Below are 26,108 nucleotides of genomic sequence, written 5' to 3' on the forward strand. Positions count from 1 at the left end.
TGGAATGGATAAAGGTTGTAATAGACCTGGGGTCTTAATTGTTTCAACTTTATTTTGTTGGCAAACCAAACATTTCGCCACAAACTTTTGAATATCTGATTTAAGGCCATACCAAAAAAATTCCTTCTTAACCCTGTGGTAAGTTTTTAAAAATCCTGAGTGCCCTCCTAAGGGAGAAGTGTGCAATTCCATAAGAATCTTTTGTTTGAGTTGGGAATTCTTACAGAGGTATAAGCGATCTTTGTACCATAACGAATCATTTTTCCAGCTAAATGTATCAGATGTACTGGAATCTTGTTGTAACTTTTGAAAGTGCCCACACTTCTTTGTCATTCTTCCATTCTTCCATTTCTTCGTTTATCCAATTTGGTTGGATAATATAAATGGCACACAATATTGCTTCCACATCCTCATCCTTTCTTGAGAGTGCATCTGCCACAACATTTTGCTTCCCTTTTTGTAGATGATTTCAAAGTCATAACCCAACATATTTGTGACCCATTTTTGTTGCTCTTCAGAGGATAATCTTTGTTCTAAAAAGTATTTAAGGCTATCATGATCCATTTTTACCTTGAAGTGTCTTCCCATTAGGTAGGGTCGTCATTTCTTAAGTGCATGTAGTATTGCCAACATTTCCTTCTCATAAATAGCTTTGTGTAAATACTTTCCCTTGATTGGACGACTTTCGAAAGTAATGGGTCTTTCATCTTGCATTAAAACAACACCAATTCCATTTCCTGAAGCATCACATTCCATAATAAAGGTTTTTGTGAAGTCCGGTGTAGCTAAGACCGGTGCTTGGCACATTGACTCTTTAAGATGTTCGAAGGCCTTTGTTGCCTCCGGAGTCCATGAAAATGCATCTTTCTTCAATAATGTTGTTAGAAGTGCTGCTATTCTCCCATAATTCTTAACAAACTTGCGATAATACCCTGTCAACCCAAGAAATCCTCGTAGATGCTTTATGGATGTGGGGATTTTCCATTCCTTAATGGCTTTAAGTTTTCTAAGGTCTACCTTAACACCTTCATGAGATAAAATATGACCCAAATATTCCACCTCTTGTATTCCAAAGAAACATTTGGAGCTTTTTGCATATAATTGTTTCTCCTCCAATTGTTGTAGCACCCTGTCAACATGTTCAACATGATCCTTCCAAGACTTGTTGTAGAGTAGTATATCATCAAAAAATACTAACACAAATTTTCTAAGGAAGGGTTTGAAAATGGAATTCATCAAACCTTGAAATGTAGAAGGTGCATTGGTAAGCCAAAAGGCATGACCAAAAATTCATAATGACCCTCATGAGTTCTAAATGTTGTTTTCGGAATGTCTTCAGTCTTCATTCTGATTTGATGATATCCTGAACGAAGATCCAACTTGGTGAAGTAAATTGATCCATGCAATTCATCCAATAATTCATCAATGACAAGAATGGGAAATTTATCTTTAATAGTGAGCTTATTGAGCTCCCTATAATCCGGACACATGCACCATGATCCATCCTTCTTGTGCACCAATACTACTAGAGCGGAGAAAGAACTTTGACTAGGTTGAATTATACCAGCCTCTAGCATTTCTGCAACCATACCTTCAATTTCACTCTTTTGGGCATAGGGATATCTGTACGGCCTGATGTTTGGAGGAACACTTCTTGGAATCAAATGTATAGCATGATCATGATCACGAATAGGTGGGAGACCTTTGGGAGTCTCAAATACCTTGGAATGATTGTCCAAGACTTTTTGGAGATCTGGAGAAATAGATGATTTCGATGTGGAAATATCTAGCGAACATAATTGTGCAATTACTCGAGGTCGTTGTTACTTTTTTAGAAGCTTTGTCATACTGTTAGAGCTTATTATCTTTCCCAGTTTCCCTGCAATACCCCTTAATTCAACTTCCTTTCCTTCCACAGAAAATTTCATGAAAAGTTCTTGAAAATTAAAAGCTATTGTACCCAAGGATTGTAGCCATTGGACTCCTAGTACAACATCAGCACCTCCCATTGGAATGGAAAGCATTGGGCTATTCAATACATATTCTCCCATGGATAGCTTGATATTATGGCACTTTCTAGAGCAATTTATGGTTCCTCCACTTGCAACCATCACTTGACACTCTGGTGCTGGATATAGGAAGCAATTCAATTCTTTTGTTATCTTACAATGAATAAAATTGTGGGTACTTCCTGAATCAATCAACATTATTACCTTTTTATTCTTGATATGTCCTTCTATCCTGATAGTTTGAGGAGTGGTAATTCCAACCAATGCATTACAAGATATGGTCGGATTCATTTCTTCTTTATCTAGGGTTTGTTCCTGGAGAATATCCTCTTCTTTTGACATTTCCTGTTCCTTTTCTTCCTCCTCTTCACAATCTATGTAGAATAATTTCTTCTCAGCACACTTATGACCTTTAGTGTATTTACTATCAAAACTTTAACAAAGCCCTTTTGCTCTTTTTTCTTCCAATTGTTGTGGTGTCAACCTTAGCTTGTGGAAGGCTAGGGGCAATAACACTTCCATCTTTATAGTTGTGAGTGGTAGGCTTCCTCGTTGCCAAAATTTTTCTTTCCATTTTTCTTGCTAACCTGAATGCCTTCTCCAATTAATCAGGGTCCCAAAGGCAAACCTCATGTTGGATATTATCCTTTAAAGTCCCAATGAACACATCAATCCTATGCTCCTCTTGAATATCTTTTACCCTTATGTTCAATTTTTGGAAGTCCTCAATGTGCTCCATCATTGAACCCTTTTGTTTGAGACTTATCAATTAGCTAAAAAAGGTGTTGCTTTTTGTATCCTCAGAATGTGCTGTCATTTCTTCCGTAAAAATTGCCCAAGTGGCAATTTGTTTACGAGACCAAAGACATCGATACCATACAAACTTATTTGGTTCCAAATATAAAGTTGCAATACGTACCTTTTGTGTGTTTTGCACATTATGGAGATCGAAAAATTGCTCCATTTGTAGTATCCATGTTGCGGGATCCTTGCCATCAAACTTCCTCATATCGATTTTTGGAATATGGTGGGTCTTCAATCCAACATTAGAGTCTATGAAATCATGATTAACATTTCTTTTGTTCTCATCATGAGTTTCCTTTACTACCCTTTCACCATTGGTGGCCATTTCTTGTAGCAACTTATTCAAATTTATCTTCAATTCTTCCATTTTATCATCCATGCCATTCATCTTAGCTTCCATGCCATCCATCTTAGCTTCCACACCATTCATCTTAACTTGCATGCCATTCATATTAGCTTTCACGCCATTCATCTTGGCTTCATTTACCTTTAGTGAGAGTGAAATTTGTTGTACTTTGTCTTTTATTTTTGATATATCATGTTGCATTTCTTCCTCTTCTTCACGAGTCATGCTAGAGCTTTCAGGTTGCTTACTAGGTGTTTGCATTCTCTTTCTTCAGGGCATTAATTAATGCTAATAATTCTTCACTATTCCCTTTGAATTCCTTCAAACTAATTTTTCAAACCAAGCTTATGCAAAAATTTTAAAAAATCTACACACCTTTTTTCACTTTGTAGGAGCTCAACTCCGCAAATATAGCGTGAAAAGCTCAGAAATTCAGACTCGAGGTTCAGAACGATTTCAACCCAAATGGGTTTTTTTAAGTGTCTGAAACGTTGTAGAAGAAGAAGAAGAAGAAGAAATTAAAGTTAAAGTTATAGCGCAAATGCCACGATAACCTATTTGGAGCAGAGAAACCCTAGAATCCAAAGCTCTGATACCAAATGTTATGAAACTAGCTCACAAAAAGATAGAAAAGATAGTTGAACACCTTAGAATTTAGCCTCTTCGAGGGGGCAACCTCCTTTACATTACACAAATGAAATATTCTCGGATGATACAAATGACAAAACCTCCTTTCTATATATAGGAGTCTAAGGGGACACAATATAACCAAGCCGACCTAACAATATTAATATAAAGCCACAAAAATAACAAGTTTCAAGTATTGGTTCTACCCATAATGTAACAAGCACCACAGTCAGTAGAGTTGGTAGAGTGCTAGAATGGTAGCTAGGAGGTGAGGGGTCCGAATATTGTCGGGCCTCCGACTGACCCACACCAAATTTTTAATTGACCTTGGGCTGCCAAATGGCAACCCATTGTGCATGTAAGCTGGCAGATCAAGGCGAATAACATTTTCACAACCAAGGGCCATCTGAAGAAGCGGATGTCAAACTGCTGAAGTTGTTTGTGCCATCAATTAGATGGCATCAATCCCATGGAAATTGTTGCTCACACATGAATGCTAAAACCTACATTCCACTTAGAAACGTCGCTGAAGAATATAATGTGAAAATTAAAAATCTGAATGTACCATTAGATTTGTGGCATCGAATAGTGCAAAATCGATTGTCAAATTTCAGAATTCTGAGAAATTGAGAATCTGGGACTCAAGGAATCTTTTAGATTCCTCAAAGATTCTGCTCCATGGGTGGACAGGAAAAGGTGAATTTTACCTCGCCATTGCGATCACTACAAAAAACCGTGAAAAACGACTATAAACTTGACTATGTTCTGACAATTTTTTTTTTACCTCCCCAAAGAATCTTTGGGCATCAAAGAATATCATGCCTCCTCTGTCTCAAAATCTATGTCCGCTCCTGATTCCTCCATCTACTCCTGGGTGCACTAACAAAAATGAGTTTATATGTAAATTCTGGGTGGATTAACCCATGTGGGGTTGGTTGGTGCAATGGTAGAGTTTAGAAATTGGTTGAGGAGGGGTTGGGGGATCAAATTCCACCCCTCCCAAATTAACATGCAGAATCTTTTTTTTTTAGATTTTATTATTAGGCAGTGGTTCCACTGTTTTGGTGGTTTCTTGCCATCAGTTCCACGTGGTATTAAAGGCAGCGTGGTGTGCATTAAATGGGAATCACGTTGTTTTATTTGACATGCCATGTTGCCGCCGCATGGTCGCAGGCCAGCCGACGTGGCTGGCACAGGTTCGATACCCACAGACCTCCCATTAACTGTGCGTACGTTTGTGGATAGGGATGTGGGCCGGGTTCACCGGAGGTGGCCCGCCCACCCCATTAATACGAACATTGTATGGTGGTCGATGGAGGGTCCGGCAGGGTCGTGGCCACCGGCCCATATTTAAACATAGCTTTTGTATATATATATATATATATATATATATATATATATATATATATATATATATATATATATATATATATATATATATATATATATATAGATATATATATATATATATAATAGGGAAATTTATTCAAATTTGTCTAACATAAGGCTTATTAGACAAATTAAAGAGGCAACAACCTAGCCCACTTCGAGAGCTAAGTTTCATGCCTTGGGGTCAATCAAATTGTAGGACACTCAAACCTGGCCCACAACCCAACTTTGACCAGAAATTTGACTGGCTCGTTCTCCCTCATACGAGCTCGGATTGACGAACTATTCACATTGTCGTGGTCAGGATGATGATATATACACTCAAGTCCTAGTTTGAAATCATTCTGACCATTTTTATTTTCGAGTGTTCATAAGCCCTCTTTGTCCTGTGTGTGTCCCTAGAGCCACCTGGATCATTAAGAGAAGATCTAGAGTGTCTCCACCCTGAACACATTTGATCAATTCCAACTAATGTATGCAGGCTCTTAGAGTGCCTCAAACCTACTTTAAGAGTTTTTACTTTGGCAACAATTTTTTATTTTAATTATCAGTTGTGACAACCTTAGTTAGGTGGCCTAAAATTTGTTTATTAAGTTTTTAGGATAGGTCCTCAAGAAATTAACCAGATAGGAGGAACATAAGCATTATCCTTCTAAAAAGTTTCAAAATATTCACCATAAAGAAAACCATCACAAAAATTGAATGGTTCAATCCAATTTGTTTATTTTCATTCAAAAAATGGAATGGCAGTCAAAAAAATTGTGAAAGAAAACAATAACATCAAAAAATCCAAACGAATATAAATATGTACTTCCTTTTCACAGAGATAAAGGTAGAAAACTTGCAGCATAATGTTTTTCTAATAACAGGCCCACAAGAATAGAACCTAGAGGAAATTTATAGGTCAGATCAATAAACTAATGATAAAGAATCTCAAACAACTAAAACTTTGAAGCTCTAAAAATCCCAAAGAAACACAAATCCAAATCAATACAGAGTTGTCAGAGTAATTTAATATATTGATATATAACATAAAAACAGGGGAACAAACTATGCAATGGACTGAAGTCAAGTGAATACCATTGGTCTGTACAATTATTGCCGAAAATAAAATTATTGGAGAGAAAAGGTATCCAAGGCTTAAATTTTTACCTGTGTTCTTCCTCGGTCCATGGAATTCCCTTGCAACCTTTATGGTGAGATTTGGAGCTCCCCTTTCCCATTACATTACTTTTAGATGTCATATTTGCATAAACAGAAGAATGGTTTTCGCCTTTCTTTGCACTTCCATTATCAATAGCTCACTTTGCATTAACCATCAAGGACATCAAACAAGAACACATTTCTTGAAACTTAGGGCTTAGAGAATAGAATGAAGTATGGTAAACCCCTTGCTCAATGATAATATGTTCCACTTGTGACACATTGTTCTCAATCTGAGGATTCTCTTCAGTGGCAATCTGGCCAAGACTAGCTCTAATATCTCCTTAGGAAGTCTCTTCCATACAGAGGGAATGATTGGAATCTCTTCTCTGCATTGATTTTCTGGTATAGATTTCTCAGTTTCTTCATTTTTCGAAGGCACTCATGTAGAGCATTCCAGCAGCACCAACATCGGGTTTTCCGAGACCTAATCACTCACTCTTGTTATCAGATCCATGGATTTACCCAAACCCTTTCTTCTAAATTTTGACGTTTTTCTTCCAAATGCTTGAATCTGACCATTTCATACACTCAACTTCTCTCCTCCAACTTCAACATTTTGCTCGATGCCAGCTCAGTCAAAGTGAACCTCGACTCCTCCTTCTTTACGACATCATCTTTGAAGAACCTCGAGAGATTACACCTCGACAGGAGGGAAATTATGTCAAAGGGTTTTAGGTAGGTCGGCTTGGGGTCGGGGCAGGCCGAGCCAACATCTTCCAGTTGTCCAACTTCCACATCATTGTCGGCCTACGGGTGCTTCAAGCTCTGGTAGAACCAAGAAACATCCATGAGATATGGAACAATCATCCTCGTCATAGGGTTAGGGTCTAGCAGCGAGATAACCAGACATCGAACTTCAGAGGAAAATGAGGCAGGCATTTGAAATCCCCTTGTAGATCTTCTTATACATTACTATCAGATTCACATCCTAGAACGATAGGTACCCCGTGAGGAGCACAAACAATATGACCATGCAAGACCAGATGTTGGCCTTGGCTCCGTCAGATCCATTCTTCATAATCACCTCTGGAAAAATATATGCCGGTGTGGCGCATGCCATCTAGAGAAGGTAGTCATGTCTGAACTGCTTCAACAACACACTGAGGTCGAAGACGGTGCCCTTCATATCACGATTTTCCTCTAATAACAGGTTCTACAACTTCAAATCTGGGTGATACACATCGATTGTGGCAGAAATCAACCACGTTAATCAACTGTTGAAGAGCTCACTGCCAAAGTTCAGGAGTTCGTAGACGACGCCTTTACCTATGCGAATTGAATACAAGTGTTCAACGAATTCATAAATACTTTCTCATGATCGAATGGTTCAACTTTTCTCAATCGTCTAACATATAATCTTACGGTGCAATAAGGGGGGAGTTGATTTCGAAGGGGAATGCCTTACGGCGTAAATATATACATAATTGACATTAAAATAATTTCCACAACATGTACATTCAAGTTAAAATGTTTCTTGATTATTAATAATGTATTTTTAAGTATATGTCAATATTAATTCGTATTAAAATATTTTATTGATAACCCACATTGATTATTCTTTTTATATAAAACATAAAAATATTTATTTTAACAATTTTATGAACATAAATTAGTTAACATAGATCTTCAATTAGTTTATTTAAATTTCTTGTTGAAATATTTTTGAAAACACATTTTTTTTACTTATTTTTTTTATTATAGCCAACATTATTTTTCTGTTTACAATATAATTTTTATTTTTATTTTAAAGGGAACAAATGGCGGATAAACTTACACATCCCCTCGGCTCAATAAATAATATTAATTAATCATATTTCTTATTTTTTGGTGATGACAGTCAATAGTATAATATTTTATTATTTGTTTTATTTTTATGATGATTTTTTATTTCTTTTGTTTTATTAACTACATTTAAGCTAAACGGGACGTACTAGCTATTTTTAGCAAAGAGTAATTTCAGATGCAATTTGGCCCACTAATACACTAAAATAAAATAGGTGGAGCATGAATCGAAAACAATTAGCGCGTATAAAACAATAAAATAAGAAAACCCTAAAAGCTCGGGATCCAATAAATCCCATGCTATCGGGCCATAAATGAACGGCGGGTGTATATGCCCACCGTTCGATTTTGCTGAAGCCGATCGAACGGTGGGCATATACACCCGCCATTCATTTATGGCCCGATAGCATGCCCACAGTTCATTTATGGCCAGATAGCATGGGAAATATGGCTCGCCCTAAAAGCTCTAGATTTGGGTTATGTTAACTAGAGTTAAGAAAAAATAATTAAAAAAGGCAGCGAATGGCCCATGGCATGGTTATTTGGGTAATCAATCAGGCTATAAATATATGGACTTATTGCCCTTACCACATATCGCTCATCTCATATTGATCGAGCAAAAGTTCGTTCATACTTTTTCGAGTTCTCTTCGCTTATACACAGAAATTCAGTCCTTTCTTTTTATTCAGATCATCTTTTATTCGGATCAACTTTTTAGTTGGGGAGCCATGGCCTCGGAAAGCAAGGTGAGTTTGAAGAGCTCAGATGGCGGATTGTTTGATGTCACTGAGGCTGTGGCATTTGAATCTCAGACCATCAAGAACATGATCGAGGACACTGGCACCGCCAATGCTATTCCGCTGCCAAACGTTTCTAGTGAGATACTCTCGAAGGTCATCGAATACTGCAAGTACCATGTCGATGCACAGAACCCCGCACATGAAAAATCGGCGGACGAAATCAAGACTTGGGATGAAGAATTCGTAAAAGTCGATCAGGCGACTTTGTTCGACCTTATCCTGGTATTCTGTCAGAAACTCTTATTTGATGGTTTGGTATTCTTTGAACCAAACTAACGCTTTTCTTATTTGTTGTTTTGAGGGGTCTAATGTACCTGAATTACCCCAACCTCTGAGTACAGCTACCGATGGCTTCTCCAGTATTGTTTTTTTAATTTCTGAGATCCTTCAATGCTAGAAATCTCTGTGTAGTCTCATTCCATGTAATTGTTCTGCAATATCTTCGTCGCTTTCTTTAGTAATGCTTAGCACATGTATATGCCTGTCCAGGCTATAGATACATTTGTATATTTTACGGAAATTTTGGCTTATTAAGCTTTTCGGGTTTTTGCAGGCTGCTAATTACCTAGACATAAAAAATCTGCTAGATCTTACATTGCAGACTGTTGCCGACATGATAAAAGGGAAAACGCCCGAAGAAATACGTAGAACTTTGAACATACAGAATGATTTTACTCCTGAAGAGGAGGAGGAGGCCAGGCGTGAAAATCAGTGGGCCTTTGAATGATTCTAGGGAATTGGTGCAAAAACAGTATATATATTTCTGTGCCGTGGTGTTTGCTTTTATTGTAGTCGAGAATTTGTTTAGAAACTATTAGTGGTATACTTTTTTTGTTTGGATTCATCAATTTCTAATACTGGACCGGCTTTGAAACTTTAAGGCCAATGGTTTGTTCTGGTTGAATAATTTTGTAAAGATCTCGGAGCAACTCCTTCAGTAGTATTGGGCTTGTCGAATTTCTGATAAATATTGCAACTATTTTTCTGTCAACTGTGTAGTGAAATGGGCTCCAATTGCATGGTTTTAACGTTTTGAATTTTTTTGAATCTATGTTCACTGGTTTTAACATTTTGAATTTTTTTGAATGTATGTACACTGGATGGCTTTTTCATTTTTGATTTCCTTGTATCGCACGAATGAATGCGCCGAGTTTAGAGTACTATTGCACGAATGAATTGCCTCAGTTTAGAGGATTATTGCACCACGAATGAATGGGTCCAACTGTGTGGCATGCTTGTATATGTTTTTACTATAGTAATTTAGAAGGTGGGGACTGACGAAAATGCAATTTGGTTTGGAACTTTTAGTTTTTTTCTTAAAAATTGTTTTTGCAAGTAGAACATGTTGTTTTATTAAAAGAAAATTCACATGTCTCATCTGGTTTTAACATTTTGATTTTTTTAATTAGTGTGCCCTGAATATTTTTTATATTTTTAATTTAGAGTATTGTTGCACGAATAAATTTAGAGTTTGGATCACCGCAGCTTGATGCCTTCTTTTGCTAGGCGCCATGTTCGTTGTATCCACCAGTTGAGAGCCTTCTTTTCCTGCGAAAAGCTCATAAAGTTGCAAATGAGGACATGCTCTTGCATATACACCCTGTACGCAGCTATTTCAGGGACTTTGATTTCTAGTGTTGGTATTTCTTAGTTTTTGGTTTGCACGTGTTTGGGGCGGATTGCTGAGCCCAGGTCCTCCCGCTGGTCCCTGCCGAGGTGTTGCTTGGTTGATGTTCAACGGTTTTTCCTGCCATCCCCTCTCCTGAGTGGTTGGATGAAGGCTTTTTGAAGACATTGTGATTGGTAAGTTTGGTGGAGGCCTCCATCTCTTTTAATTTTCCAGGTAGAATTGTACTCTAGGAGGGGTGTCAGATTCGGCAGTTCCTATTTCCTATCCTATAGCATTATAAATGTTATGTCTTTACACCTTACCCAGTCCCAGGCCTGGAATTTCAATTTTTTTCTGTCTGTCAAATGAAAATTTGATGACGTTTTTGTATGTTTCATGCCTTTCATTTTACGTTTTATTCAAATTTGTGAGTGTCAATTTTCTCTTATCATTTTCATTTTGACATTTTTTTTATGAAGAATTTATTTAACATACACTTTTTAATAGAGGTTCAATTTTTTTTATAATCTTTCATAGTTGGATGAATATACCACTAGTTTTAAGTTTCAATTTTTGAAAATTTTCTCTGTTTATTTTCTTATCTAATTTGTCTATAATCCTGTATTCAAATCACAAATTTGACTGGTTTACTCTTCACAATTGAAATGCCCTAAGAATATTTACATGTGTTGAATCCACATAAATAGTCAAAACCCAATTTAAACAACACAAATCAAAATTTAACAACAATGTCGAAATAATATTTATCTTTATCTCATAAGAATTCACTTGTTTCGAGTATATTAAAATTATATATCAAAAATGTCTACCTCTCGAGCCAATAAACAAAGAGCAAAAATAAAGTAATACGCAGTAGGTTAGGCTAAGAGAAGCAGCTAGTACCTGGAGTAAAACCGATATTTTTGGTGTTTAGTTCGACAGAAACAGCGTAACCTTGTTGCTGAAGACTTCCTATGATGCTAAAATTGCTTCTTTACAGATAGGCAAATCGAAGCCATCCTGAAAATTGTATGTTATGGATGGAGGTTTTAGCTTCGAAAGGTCTCCGGAATACCTGAAAGTTGAAACAAGTGTCTTCTGCACAGGAAGAGCTTGATGGAATTGACTCACAAAAGCTACTTTTAAACCATAGTAGGCCCGTTTCACTAGTGGGCTGATAACGGTTCAGGTGTCGAACATCGTCCCTCCTCTAGTTGAAGTGAACCGGAAAGCGTTGGAGGAGATATTGAGGATGGTGTCTCCCACGGTAATAACCTTATGTCCAACAAAATATCGAAGCGATGTAGCTTTACAATTCCACACTGAAGCGGTGAACTAGGAGTTCGAGGGAATGGACACATTCTGGCCGAGGCTCAGTTTTGCTTTAGCTTTGGGGTTCAAAGAAGTTGCGTAGTTAGTAAGAGCCGAGACTCAGTTTCGCTTGAGCTTTGGGGTTCAAAGAAGTTGCTTAGTTAGTAAGAGAAGCTTTTGCTTTTGGCCCGAGAAGGATATGAAAGGGAGCCTCTACCAAACGCCAGTAGCCCAATAGAAGAATTCCCTTGGTAAGAGGAGAAACCATTGCTGTAATCGCACTTTATCCATGACATGTCCTGCGAGGTATCAAAAACCACCAGGATGTTATACTTTGCAAGCTTGTGCGGTCTGTGTTCCTTGTTAAAACAATAACGAATCTCAATTGCCTTTTGTACGTGGACTTGCAACGTGCAATCTAGATGCTAAACCATTCTCTTGATACCTGCTCTGAAACAGCAAGCTCCTCGATTAATTCGAATTCTGGGAGAGTTTGGGATTGCGATGCGCAAATAGTTCCATCACTAGTCCTGCTTCCACCCGCTCCCGCACAATGTTGGACTAACCCCACAATCATGCTTCCTACTTCGGAAGGACCATGTTTGCCACTTTAAAGTTTAGATTATTTATGCCGGGTAAATGGCGCGAATATCTTTTCCTCATTTGAATTTTCAAATTTTGAATTCACCAACTTCAGTTAAATTCTATTGTCCACGACAAAGGCAACTTACCTTGGAATCACGATACCATCACTGTGAGTTAACGAACTTGGGTAAGACGCATTGGAAGGTCAAGTGACTCACCAGTGGTTATGAACATATGATGGCAGGATGACCATGTTTTAAGAATAACCATACGCATAGGCTGGCTGGATACTGTCAGGATAGCCTGGTACTGATAGGGTACTGTCTTAAGGTGTATTAAACACTAGAGTGTTGGAAATATTGGTCGCCAATTTAGAGGCACTTGTAGGTTAAGACAGGTATTATAGATTTTGACAGGTTCAATTTGAAATGGGCCGTCATTTTGACAGGTTATCAATGTCTAACACACGTCAGATTTGACGGGAGAAAATTTCTGCTGGCAGTCAAATACGTTCTGGAACGCCAAATACGTCCTGTGGGACGTCAAATTCCAGGCCTATAAATACCGACACTTTCCCTACAGCCCTGGTTGACGTCATCGCATCTCATATCTCGGGCCTGACCATGGATCATGCTGCATGTTACATGCATTCCATCTCCAACCTCGCCCTGGTTGACGTCATCGCATCTCATATCTCGGGCCTGACCATGGATCATGCCGCATGTTACATGCATTCCATCTCCAACCTCCGGCGAATACGGGTCACCCAGCTCCGGCGACTCTGCCGTCTCCCCTGTTCCTACAAGCTAAGCTGGCCAACCTCCTGCGAATACGGGTCACTCAGAGCGAGTGACTCTGCCGTCTGCCCTGTTCCTGCCGGCGGGAGCTAACGGGCATACTATAGGGCATTAAATGCCTCGCTACATGTGTCTCGTTAGCTATTTAACACGCGTTTCAGGGTGATAGATAAATAGAAAATAAACCCCATGGGTGTTAAATAGCAAACGATGGATAAATAGAAAATAAACCCTTGCCTGTTAAATAACAAACGAAAGTACATGTAACGGGACATTTAATACCCTATAATATGCCCATTAGCTCTTGCCATTCTTGCAAGCCACGCTGGCCGGCTACACTTTGGTGTACTAATGACATTTACCAACCCTGGTGGAGGCTCATAAACGCCTCACCAATCATCTTCGATACATTATCTGCTCAAATACGGGCAATTCAAAATCCAACCATTGAACAAATTCACTGTGGAGCTCCGGCTGACAGAGGTTACAGAGGGTGATCCCCCTGCACAGCTGCGAAACAGGTATTTTAATCGACCTCTGTTGGTGGAAATAACTTCCACCGTCTACCAGTATAAAGTTTCAACCAGTGCTTTGTATATGTAATAATATAATTACTGAGGATACAGTTCTTCTATTTTCTAAAATTTCTCAATATTTTCACAGCTAAAGGCTTTCAAGAGTAGATCTAACTGGGTACCTTAGTAACGAATTTACCCGTCTAGACCGCTTCTCGGATTTAAAAAAAACTCAACTATGAAGTGAAATATTTTTAAATAAATTATAACTTGCTTGCCTTTTTTCTGTAATTGCAATATCATTTTTAGAAAACATTCGCCAATCAATATAAAAATCACAACAATGGAAAGAAAATAAAATATTAGAAAACCTTTATCAAAATGTAGAGAACAAAAAATGATTAGAAACGCAGTACATTTTAAACAAGAAGAAAAGGTAAAAAATGTTGAAATGCCAATCACCAAGGTGTGAAATACTCGTTCTCAGGGAACGGAGAATACAGTTATTCGTGTCCGAATAACTATCGTTATATAAGTGGAATGTTTGTTTCTACGTTCATATGGAGAAAGCGCAAGCGGTGACAGCATAAGTCAAAAAAGACGCACATGAACTATTGTTCTGCAAATATTTTATGAAAAGCAACAAATATCATTTTAGAGTCACTCTAGAGTCTAGAGTTTAGGGGAGGTTGTTGCATTATTCTAATTTCATATTTCTGGTTTGGACCTTTCTCTGTGATTTAATATTTTAAAAGACGGTGCAATCTATACGAATGCAAGCTATATTTAAAAAGACGGTCCTTTATTTAAGCTAAGTTCATTCAATGTTGTGGATTTGTATTTGGAAAGACACTTATAATTCCATCCTAATTCCTCATCCATTTCCATTTCCTTTCTCAAAGGTTGACACTCTCTTCAGTTTGTGAGGTATCATTGCCTTTTCATTCTATAACATTCCCTCACCATTCTTATCAATCTCCACTCCAATATTCATACATGAGAAGGGTTCAAAATTTTCAACAGTAAAATAATTTGTTGCAACCACACGAGAACCCATAGTAAGAACGATAAAAGTCTTTATTGGTTCCACACAAGAACTAGGAGTAATAACAATAAAAGGTCTTGCTACTACCACACAAGAACTAGTAGCCATAAAGATAAGATGTTGTTGCTCCAATTTAACCAACAATGGAAAATTAACCAGATGAAAGGGAGAACCCACATTTATAAATGCGATATATCTCTTGTTTGTCCATGATCATTTTCAAATCTACCATTTTAAGTAGCATATCCAACTTATTAGTGTGTTTAATATGCAAGCAACAACAAGGACATTTGACAACAATAATAAAATAAATAAGACCCATTCTTGCTACACAAAACTAAGAATAGGAAATGAAACATCATCATGTCACAAGAATTTAGCTATTAGGATGTTGTTACTACTCTTATAACAATATTGCTGCTACTATACTTTTTATGTCCAAGGAAGGGTTTGTCTATATCTCAAAATTTGTGCACCGGATGGTTATGATTTGTTTTGAGGGAAAATAATAAAATACGATAATTATGCTTGCAGAACTTTATACTAAATTACTTTGTAGAAAATGGATAAAAGAAGTTTTCCACTACTCCTACAACACTGTCAATGCAACTCCTTATATATGGTTGTTACAATCTCATTAAATTTGTTCCAGGATGTTAATTTTGAAGTTTCAAAGATTCTATATAACAATTCCCAACAAGAATTTGAGGGAAATGAATTTTTTTCACAATAGGGATAGGTTTTCAATGGGCAAAAGAAGTGTCCCCCAAGTATGGCTAATAAGAGGTATTACATTGCATGAGGACATACAACATTTTTACTAGGGAGAGATGACAGGTCTCGTAATGGACATATTTCTATACACTCTTTTCCCTATTATTAATTCCTTTTCACTTTCCTATGACTATATATTAGTCCATTCTAATGTTTGTATGTGAAATTTAGACATAAGGTGTTTTCCATTGCATTTCCTTGGTATTTTACATGATTTTATGATTACACATTAAAAAGGTATCATATTTCCATTTATCTTTGACTTAATCTGCAAAAACAACATGCCAAATGTTTTGTTATGAAAGTCATGATGTTTTCATAGGGGGTGTTCTGTTTACAGTTGTTGCAACTCTGAACTCTATTGCTACAACTATAATTCATGTCGTTGGGCAAACTCCAAACTCTATTACTACAACTATAATTCATGTTGTTGCTGCAACTCTGAACTCTATTGCTACAACTATAATTCATGTCATTGTTGCAACTCCCATTGTTGCAACTCCAATTCACAATGTTGCTGCATAGAAGTTAATATTAAGTGTTGTAGCAACTCACTAGTAGGTGTTGTGGCAACTGGCTGATAGGAATTGTAGTAATTGAAGTAGAACCTATGATGGCACTTGTAACAATAGCAACTCCTGTAATAATCTACATGGAAATTTACAACAATTGTATATGATCAGGTGATCTATTTTTAACTCAAAAATGAAAGTTATTAGAAAGTCTTGAAACCATCTCCAAATAGAAGTTCTTGTTATTATGAATCAAACAACGTTCGTTTAACCTCAATTCAACACTGTATACTCAAGTTACCTTGTGATGATCATTTAGTGAAACAACTAAAATTGAGAAGGGCAGCGGACTCAGATTTTGTATTGTTGAGTTAGCAAGGTGACTCTGTAGGGTACGACCCAGTGACAAGTTAGAACATGGCAAGTTTTGGTTCACTGGTTTTTGGGCGTATCTGATTGGTTCATGCTTAATTGAAGTGGACCAATGAATGGGTGCCACATGGCCTAGTCCTGGGTTGCCATTTGGCAGCCCAACGTCACTTAAAAATTTGGTGTGGGTCAGTCGAAGGCCCAACCATATTTAGACCCCTCACCTCCTAGCTATCATTCTAGCGCTCTACCAACTCTGCTCACTGTGGTGCTTGTTATATTATGGGTAGAACCAATACTTGAAACTTTATGTCTCCATCATTTGGAAAGAGGGGTCAGGATGCTAGTCCCAACCCCGGTCACTTTATTTCCACACAACCCTTGGCTGAGTTTTCGAAGGAGCTCACCAAAGAGGGTTTTCGTAATGACCCTTAGCCCTCGTTCGTGTCCACCACATGCAACCATGACACGGAGCAAAAGGAGCTATCGATGGTGGGGCTAGGGAAACGCCCTAATCCTTTGTCTGATGCACACCCATAGGACCATCGTTTGTAGGTTTAGGTGCCAATGATAGGAGATTGAGGCAAGGGGCCAGCCACAACTCCTATGGACCATTACGTCACTGCACGCCAGGAGATACGGAGCTCGATGGGAAGACTAGGCTATTAGTCCGACCCTCAGTTTGATGGCGCTAATATGACCACATGTATGACATTGAGGGGATTAAGTGGCAGGGGTAGGCATTAAGGCAGAACCCTCAGCCCTGTGTGCCAATATGACTGCAATTTTTGGACTTGTGGGGTGGTTGGAAAATTTAATCATCCAACAGAATGCATTGGTGGAAAGCGAAATTGTCGCTCATTTAACAAATTTTGGGGGGAAATTGTAGAACAGTTACACATAAGGTCCAATTTGTAGGATGATTGACAGTCTTGTTCACGATAGAGGTGAAGAGCTCATAGATTTTAGAGTTTTAGGCCAAATTGAGCTCAGAAAGAGTCCACTTAGCATTTTCTCGATGTTTTGAATCCATTGGTGACCTCTAATGTCTAATTTAGGCACATCTAAGTAGCCTTTGTGCATGCTTTAGAATAAAGGTGTATTGATCAGTCAAGGTTTGGAAGAATTTCTGTAAGGTATTTGGGCTTGGAGAACACCTTGTAGGGGTATTCTCACCTTCATAAGTCTACTGCAACAATTGTAACTTATAGGGTTCAGCTCAGGTTTAACTTCTCTCAACATCAAGTTTTATTTATGTGCTTCAATGTGGAATTGAAGCGTTCACATGCTCTTTTTAACTCATTTCATTTGGAGTATGTCATATTTGTAGGAGTAACTCTTTTTAACAGAGAAAGGTCCAAACCAGAAATATAAAATTAGAATAATGCAACAACCTCCCCTCCATACCACTACCCTACCACTACCCTAGACTCTAGAGTGACTCTAGAATGATATTTGTTGCTTTGCATAAAATATTTGCAGAACAAGAGTTCATGTGCGTCTTTTTTGACTTATGCAGTCACCGCTTGCGCTTTCTCCATATGAACGTAGAAACAAACATTCCACTTATATAATATTCATCTGGAAAACGATAGTTATTCGGACACGAATAACTATATTCTCCGTTCCCTGAGAACGAGTATTTCATAATTAAGGTTGAGATCTTGGTGATTGGCATTTCAACATCTTTTTCCTTTTCTTCTTGTTTAAAATGTACTGCGTTTCTAATCATTTTTTGTTCTCTGCATTTTGATAAAGGTTTTCTAATATTTTCTTTCCATTGTTGTGATTTTTATATTGATTGGCGAATGTTTTCTAAAAATGATATTGCAATTACAGAAAAAAGGCAAGCAGATTATAATTTATTTAAAAATAGGTTTTCTAATATTTTCTTTCCATTGTTGTGATTTTTATATTGATTGGTTCTAAAAATGATATGGCAATTACAGAAAAAAGGCAAGCAGATAATGGTTGGTTCAATGGTTGGATTTTGAATTGCCCGGATTTGAGCAGATAATGTACCGATGATGGTTGGTAAGGCGTTTATGAGCCTCCACGGAGGGTTGGTAAATGTCATTAGAGATGGGATGCATGTAACATGCGGTCGACAGAGGTCGATTGAAATACCTGTTTCGCCGCTGTTCAGGGGGATCACCTTCTGTAACCTCTGTTCGCCGGAGCTCCACAGTGAATTTGTTCAATGGTTGGATTTTAAATTGCTCAAATACTATTCGCGGGAGCTCCACAGTGAATTTGTTCAATGGTTGGATTTTAAATTGCCCAGATTTGAGCAGATAATGTATCGATGATGGTTGGTAAGGCGTTTATGAGCCTCCACGGAGGGTTGGTAAATGTCATTAATACACCAAAGTGGAGGCGGGCAGCTTGGCTGGCAGGAACAGGGCAGACGGCAGAGTCGCCGGAGCTGGGTGACCCGTATTCGCCCGAGGTTGGAGATGGGATGCATGTAACATGCGGCATGATCCGAGATGCGATGACGTCAACCGGGGCTGTCACGAAGGTGTAAGGACATAGTATTTATAATGGTACAGGGTAGGAAATAGGAACTGCCGGATCTGACACCCCTCCTCGAGGCCTCCACCAAACTTACCAATCACAATGTCTTCAAAAAGCCTTCATCCAACCACTCAGGAGAGGGAATGGCAGGATAAACCGTTGAACATCAACCAAGCAACACCTCCATAGCAGGCCTGGAATTTCAAATTCTTTTTGTCTGTGAAATTAAAATTTGATGACATTCTTTTTGTCTGTGAAATTAATTCAATAGTTTTTTTTCAAATAACATTCTTATACACAAAAAAATCTATATAAATTTATATATCAATTTCAATGCATATTTATGACTATTAAATCACATCATATTTATTGGAATGGGTGGTTTAATTAATAGATAAAATGGTTTTTTTTTTAAATATTTTTTTAATTTTGTTCAAATTTTAAAGATATTTTTTAAAATTATAAGTGGCATTTTTTAAATATTTTTTTTTAATTTTGTCTATAATTTGGAAGAGATTTTTAAAAATTGAGTGAATCCGTTGAAACTTACCACAAAGTCCTAACTGAGTAATTCAATTTCGACTAAAATTTCATACGTTTCGAAAAAGTTTCACCTCAAAGTCCTAATCTTACCACAAAGTCCTAACTGAGTAATTCAATTTCGACTAAAATTTCATACGGTTAGAAAAAGTTTCACCTGAAAGTCTTAATTGATTAATTCAATTTGGACTAAAATTTCAGTACGCTGAATTTTTCTTTTCATGGTGGGAGTCGAGACTCTGTTGGAATGTTCAGCGTTATTTTCAAAAGCAATCAAAATTTTATAGTTTTAATATTAAAAGTTATTTTTATTTTGAAATATTTTTAAAATGTGCCCAATCAAACAATTGATAAAATTCCAAAAATAATTAAGATCAAATCAAATTCAAATTCTAAAAATATTCCGAAATCAAATCAAAACAAAACAAGAGTTAAAACTTTAATTAAGTTTATTGAAACTTCCCAAATGATGTTTAAAACCTAACTTATTAAGAATTAGACGAAACCCATCTGATTCAAAATAAGAAGTTTGAATGATCCTTTCACCAAAATGCCGTAGGCCTGTTTAACACACCAATATAGTGCACGAAAAATCAATTTCACAGCGCAGTACTCACTGTTGGAACTTGGAGCGCTTTCAAGAAGAACTGAACAAAACAATTTGACAGCGTACTACTCATGGGTCCGTGGGGAAACTGAACAGTGCTCTCTGGTTAAAAAATGACGATATTACCGATACTCCCGGTGGTGACGTGGTCCCATACTCCTATTACGGATATTAATAAAACTAGACGTCAAAATGACGGGTTGGAAAAATATAATGCACGTTTAACTTGACGTGGAAGATTTTTTCCCTGCGGTCAAATACGTTCTTAAATAAGTATTTGTCCTGTGGGACGTCAAATTCCAGACCTGCTCCGCAGGGACCAGCGGGAGGACCAGGGCTCAGCAATCCGCCCCAGACACGTGCAAACCAAAAACTAAGAAATACCAACACTAGAAATCAAAGTCCCTGAAATAGCTGCGTACAGGGTGTATATGCAAGAGCATGTCCTCATTTGCAACTTTATGAGCTTTTCGCAGGAAAAGAAGGCTCTCAACTGGTGGATACAACAAACATGGCGCCTAGCAAAAGAAAGCATCAAGCTGCGGCGATCCAAACTCTAAATTTATTCATCCTTGCAATAATAATAGCAAGGAAATTAAAAATATAAAAGCCATTCAGGGCACATAAATTCAAAACAAAATCAAAGTATCAAAACCTGAGATCCAAACTGAGGCCATTTATTGGTACAATAATACTCTAAATTTAGCGAATTCATTTGTGCACATAGATTCAAAAAAATTCAAAATGTTAAAACCAGTGCACATAGATTCAAAAAAATTCAAAACGTTAAAACCATGCAATTGGAGCCCATTTCACTACACAGTTGACAGAATAGTTGCAATATTTATTAGAAATTGGACAAGCCCAATACTACTGAAGGAGTTGCTCCGAGATCTTTACAAAATTATTCAACCAGAACAAACCATTGGCCTTAAAGTTTCAAAGCCGGTCCAGTATTAGAAATTGACGAATCCAAACAAGAAAAAGTATACCACTAATAGTTTCGACTACAATAAAAGCAAACACCAATTCCCTAGAATCATTCAAAGGCCCACTGATTTTCACGCCTGACCTCCTCCTCCTCTTCAGGAGTAAAATCATTCCTTATGTTGAAAGTTCTACGTATTTCTTCTGGCGTTTTCCCTTTTATCATGTCGGCAACAGTCTGACATGCAAGATCTAGCAGATTTTTTATGTTTAGGTAATTAGCAGGCTGCAAAAACCCGGAAAGCTTAATAAGTCAAAATTTCTGTAAAATATACAAATGTACCTTTTTTTCAGAAGATATATTATATTGAGGGAATATATACAAAATGGACATGATAGATCTGAAAATATCGATGGATGATCATCTGAAAAGAGAGACAGACATAGAAGATCTGTTGAAACTGATAGATTTGCAGCATGGATCGCGTGTGAAAAAACTGATAGTCAAAATATATAGCATCTGAGGATGAAGAGAGAGAATCAAATTTAATCAAAATATATAGCATCTGAGGATGAAGAGAGAGAATCAAATTTGCAGCATGGATCGCGTGTGAAAAAACTGATAGTCAAAATATATAGCATCTGAGGATGAAGAGAGAGAATCAAAAGGGCTGCGAGCATTACTAAAGAAAGCGACGAAGATATTGCAGAACAATTACATGGAATGAGACTACACAGAGATTTCTAGCATTGAAGGATCTCAGAAATTAAAAAAACAATTAGTTGATGGAACATTGATTTACTGGAGAAGCCATCGGTAACTGTACTCAGAGGTTCCAAACAATTTGGTTGGGTTGGGGTAATTCAGGTAGATTAGACCCCTCAAAACAACAAATAAGAAAAGCGATAGTTTGGTTCAAAGAATACCAAATAAGAGTTTCTGACAGAATACCAGGATAAGGTCGAATAAAGTCGCCTGATCGACTTTTACGAATTCTCCATCCCAAGTTCTGAGCATCGACATGGTACTTGCAGTATTGGATGACCTTCGAGAGTATCGCACTAGAAACGTTTGGCAGCGGAATAGCATTGGCGGTGCCAGTGTCCTCGATCATGTACTTGATGGTCTGAGATTCAAATGCCACAGCCTCAGTGACATCAAACAATTCGCCATCTGAGCTCTTCAAACTCACCTTGCTTTCGGAGGCCATGGCTCCCCAACTAAAAAGTTGATCCGAATCGAATAAAAGATGATCTGTTTTAGTTGATCCGAATCGAATAAAAGATGATCTGAATAAAAAGAAAGGACTGAATTTCTGTGTATAAGCGAAGAGAACTCCAGAAAGTATGAACGAACTTTTGCTCGATCAATATGAGATGAGCGATATGTGGTAAGGGCAATATATTTATAGCCTGATTGATTACCCAAATAACCATGCCATGTGCCATTCGCTGCCTTTTTTAAATATTTTTTCTTAACTCTAGTTAACATAACCCAAATCTGGAGCTTTTAGGGTTTTCTTATTTTATTGTTTTATACCCGCTAATTGTTTTCGATTCATGCTCCACCTATTTTATTTTAGTGTATTAGTGGGCCAAATTGCATCTGAAATTACTCTTTGCTAAAAATAGCTAGTACGTCTTGGTTAGCTTAAATGTAGTTAATAAAACAAAAGAATTAACAAAGACAAAAAATCATCATAAAAATAAAACAAATAATAAAATATTATACTATTGAATGTCATCACCAAAAAATAAGAAATATGATTAACTAATATTATTTATTGAGCCGAGGGATGTGTAAGTTTATCCGCCATTTGTTCTCTTTAAAATAAAAATAAAAATTATATTGTAAACAGAAAAATAATGTTGGCTATAATAAGAAAAATAAGTAAAAATGAGTGTTGTTGGAATGCTCTAAATGAGTGCCTTCGAAAAATGAAGATACTGAGAAATCTGTACCAGAAAATCAATGCAGAGAAGAGATTCCAATCGTTCCCTCTGTATGGAAGAGACTTCCTAAGGAGATATTAGAGCTGGTCTTGGCCAGATTGCCACTGAAGAGAATCCTCAGATTGAGAACAATGTGTCACAGGTGGAACATATTATCATTGAGCAAGAGGTTTACCATACTTCATTCTATTCTCTAAGCCCTAAGTTTCAAGAAATGTGTTCTTGTTTGATGTCCTCGATGGTTAATGCAAAGTGAGCTCCAAATTTGACCATGAAGGTTGCAAGGGAATTCCATGGACCGAGGAAGAACACAGGTAAAAATTTAAGCCCTGGATACCTTTTCTCTCCAATAATTTTATTTTCGGCAATAATTGTACAGACCAATGGTATTCACTTGACTTCAGTCCATTGCATAGTTTGTTCCCCTGTTTTTATCTTATATATCAATATATTAAATTACTCCGACAGCTCTGTATTGATTTGGATTTCTGTTTCTTTGGGATTTTTAGAGCTTCAAAGTTTTAGTTGTTTGAGATTCTTTATCATTAGTTTATTGATTTGACCTATAAATTTCCTCTAGGTTCTATTCTCGTGGGCCTGTTATTAGAAAAACATTATGCTGCAAGTTTTCTACCTTTATCTCTGTGAAAAGGAAGTATATATTTATATTCGTTTGGATTTTTTGATGTTATTTTTTCTTTCACAATTTTTTTTACTGCCATTCCATTTTTTGAATGAAAATAAACAAATTGGATTGAACCATTCAATTTTTGTGATGGTTTTCTTTATGGTGAATATTTTGAAACTTTTTAGAAGGATAATGCTTATGTTCCTCCTATCTGGTTAATTTCTTGAGGACCTATCCTAAAAACTTAATAAACAAATTTTAGGCCACCTAACTAAGGTTGTCACAACTGATAATTAAAATAAAAAATCGTTGCCAAAGTAAAAACTCTTAAAGTAGGTTTGAGGCACTCTAAGGGCCTATGTACATTAGTTGGAATTGATCAGATGTGTTCAGGGTTGAGACACTCTAGATCTTCTCTTAATGATCCAGGTGGCTCTAGGGACACACACAGGACAAAGAGGGCTTATGAACACTCGAAAATAAAAAATGGTCAGAATGATTTCAAACTAGGACTTGAGTGTATATATCATCATCCTGATCATGGCAATGTGAATAGTTCGTCAATCCGAGCTCGTATGAGCGAGAAAGAGCCAGTCAAAGTTCTGGTCAAAGTTGGGCTGTGGGCCAGGTTTGAGTGTCCTACAATTTGATTGACCCCAAGGCATGAAACTTAGCTCTCGAAGTGGGCTAAATTGTTGCCTCTTTAATTTGTCTAATAAGCCTTATGTTAGACAAATTTGAATAAATTGCCCTATTATTAAATAAATATATATATATATATATATATATATATATATATATACAAAAGCTATGTTTAAATATGGGCCGGTGGCCACGACCCTGCCGGACCCTCCATCGACCACCATACAATGTTCGTATTAATGGGGTGGGCGGGCCACCTCTGGTGAACCCGGCCCACATCCCTATCCACAAATGTACGCACAGTTAATGGGAGGTCTATGGGTATCGAGCCTGTGCCAGCCACATCGGCTGGCCCGCGACCATGCGGCGGGAACATGGCATGTCAAATAAAACAACGCGACTCCCTTTTAATGCACACCACGCTGCCTTTAATACCACGTGGAACTAATGGCAAGAAATGTAGCACAGGCCACCAAAACAGTGGAACCACCGCCCAATAATAAAATCTAAAAAAAAAGATTCTGCATGTTAATTTGGGAGGGGTGGAATTTGATCCCCCAACCCCTCCTCAACCATTTTATAAACTCTACCTTTGCGCCAACCAACCCCACATGGGTTAATCCACCCAGGATTTACATATAAACTCATTTTTGTTAGTGCACCCAGGAGCAGATGGAGGAACTAGGAGCGGACATAGATTTTGAGACAGAGGAGGCATGATATTCTTTGATGCCCAAAGATTCTTTGGGGAGGTAAAAAAAAAATTGTCAGAACATAGTCAAGTTTATAGTCGTTTTTCACGGTTTTCTGTAGTGATCACAATGACGAGGTCAAATTCACCTTTTGAGTTGTGTATTTCCAGTCCACCCATGGAGCAGAATCTTTGAGGAATCTAGGGGGAATCTAAAAGATTCCTTGAGTCCCAGATTCTCAATTTCTCAGAATTCTGAGATTTGACAATCGATTTTGCACTATTCGATGCCACAAATCTAATGGTACATTCAGATTTTTCATTTTCACATTATATTCTTCAGCCACGTTTCTAAGTGGAATGTAGGTGTTAGCATTCATGTGTGAGCAACAATTTCCATGCGATTGATGCCATCCAATCAATGGCACAAAAAGCTTCAGTAGTTTGACATCCGCTTCTTCAGATGGCCCTTGGTTGTGAAAATTTTTTTCGCCTTGATCTGCCGGCTTACATGAACAATGGGTTGCCATTTGGCAGCCCAAGGTCAATTAAAAATTTGGTGTGGGTCAGTCGGAGGCCCGACAATATTCGGACCCCTCACCTCCTAGCTACCATTCTAGCACTATACCAACTCTACTCACTGTGGTGCTTGTTACATTATGGGCAGAACCAATACTTGAAACTTGTTATTTTTGTGGCTTTATATTATTATTGTTAGGTCGGCTTGGTTATATTGTGTCCCCTTAGACTCCTATATATAGAAATGAGGTTTTGTCATTTGTATCATCTGTGAATATTTCATTTGTGTAATGTAAAGGAGGTTGCCCCCTCGAAGAGGCTGAATTCTAAGGCGTTCAACTATCTTTTCTATCTTTTTGTGAGTTGGTTTCATAACATTTGGTATCAGAGCTTTGGATTCTAGGGTTTCTTTGCTCCAAATAGGTTATCGTGGCATTTGCGCTATAACTTTAACTTTAACTTCTTCTTCTTCTTCTTCTTCTTCTTCTTTTTTTTTTTCTGCAACATTTCAGACACTTAAAAAAACCCATTTGGGTTGAAATCGTTCTGAACCTCGGGTCTGAATTTCTAAGCTTTTCACGCTATATTTGCGGAGTTGAGCTCC

At 37.4% G+C, this 26,108-nt stretch overlaps 2 pseudogenes; one reads left to right on the forward strand and one right to left on the reverse strand.

Annotated features, from left to right (window-relative positions):
• The first annotated feature begins 8,891 nt into the window (after positions 1 to 8,891).
• LOC149172482 (SKP1-like protein 1A) lies at positions 8,892 to 9,818 on the forward strand (annotated as a pseudogene).
• An 11,352-nt stretch (positions 9,819 to 21,170) lies between these two features.
• Positions 21,171 to 22,282, reverse strand: LOC149172483 (SKP1-like protein 1B; annotated as a pseudogene).
• Between the last annotated feature and the right edge of the window lie 3,826 nt (positions 22,283 to 26,108).

The sequence above is a fragment of the Pinus tabuliformis genome, chromosome 4_2 (assembly GCF_031772625.1).
Source record: "Pinus tabuliformis cultivar Carrire ecotype Pingquan chromosome 4_2, CPIR1, whole genome shotgun sequence".
Classification (NCBI taxonomy): domain Eukaryota; kingdom Viridiplantae; phylum Streptophyta; class Pinopsida; order Pinales; family Pinaceae; genus Pinus; species Pinus tabuliformis.